Source organism: Octopus bimaculoides, chromosome 1, assembly GCF_001194135.2.
Source record: "Octopus bimaculoides isolate UCB-OBI-ISO-001 chromosome 1, ASM119413v2, whole genome shotgun sequence".
NCBI classification, from domain to species: Eukaryota; Metazoa; Mollusca; class Cephalopoda; order Octopoda; family Octopodidae; genus Octopus; species Octopus bimaculoides.
Genome location: NC_068981.1, coordinates 140,479,877 through 140,481,156, shown reverse-complemented (window position 1 = coordinate 140,481,156; position 1,280 = coordinate 140,479,877).

The window sequence follows — 1,280 nt, the reverse complement described above, 5'->3', positions numbered from 1 at the left end:
TATATATATATACACATATATATAGATATGTATGCATAAATATATGTCTGTATGTATATATGTATATGTGTATGTTTATATAACTATATTATATGTATCCACATATGTGTAGTATTAGTAGTAGTAGTAGTAGTAGTAGTAGTAGTAGTAGTAGTAGTAGTAGTAGTAGTAGTAGTAGTAAATTTTGCTCGAATAAATAGAATAAACAAATAGCGTAATTTTGGACGCGTGTATGCACAATCTGCATCGTGTCCAGATGGGTATTCAGCGAATGACGCAAACTGCATTATCACTCCAGTTATTATAATGAGAATGAGTGTCAATGGAATAGGTTCCTTATAACATTGCTTCATCTGTTTTATTTGTTACGAACGTAATTGAATATTTGTGAAATATTCATTAAAATTGATCTGTAAATTGGATTTATAAATTATTATCAATGGTCCAGTAATCAGTAAGGATTGCTATAATTTAATTCATATTAATTAAAATATTCACCAATGGTTAATTACATGTTTCTGTGCATTAGAATTGAAGTCATCTTTAATAAACAAGAGAGATAACATATACACTAGAAATAGATTATATTATAACAAGCATAATTCCAAAAACGAATACTTCTATGACAGACTAGCTTGCTGGAAATAACAGGTGATAAGAAATGACAAATCTATGCGGTTAAGATGTTTGTTTTGAGTCCATACTAATTCATTTTCATTGTAATGTGCAACAAGTTAGATAGCTTTTATTTATTCATTTATTTTGCTATTCTTTTTCAAAAGTTCAGTATATTAAGTCGAATTATTAGCTAAAAGGATTAAGCACGACTTGGTTTGCGACATGAAATTTCAGCGAAATATTTTGTTCTTGAGGAATCATTGACGAGCGAGTTTGGCAAGCAAATTAACATGTTTTGGTAGATACAATTTTAAGTAGAAAACTATCCACCATTGGAGCATGAGAATGTGGTACTTGCTGAAGCGTTCTGATTTACCGATCACTTCTAAGAGGATTGCTCTGTTGGTTGTGTGTATATATTCTCACAGGTATATAAATACATACACACCACACACACAAAAACGCTACACACACAAACACACGCACACACTCTCTCACACACACAAACACACGCACACACTCTCTCACACACACATACACACACACGAACTCATATACATGTAAATATATATACATATATATATATATAAATATACATGTATATGCACATATATATATACATACATGTATATATATATATATATATATATATATATATATAT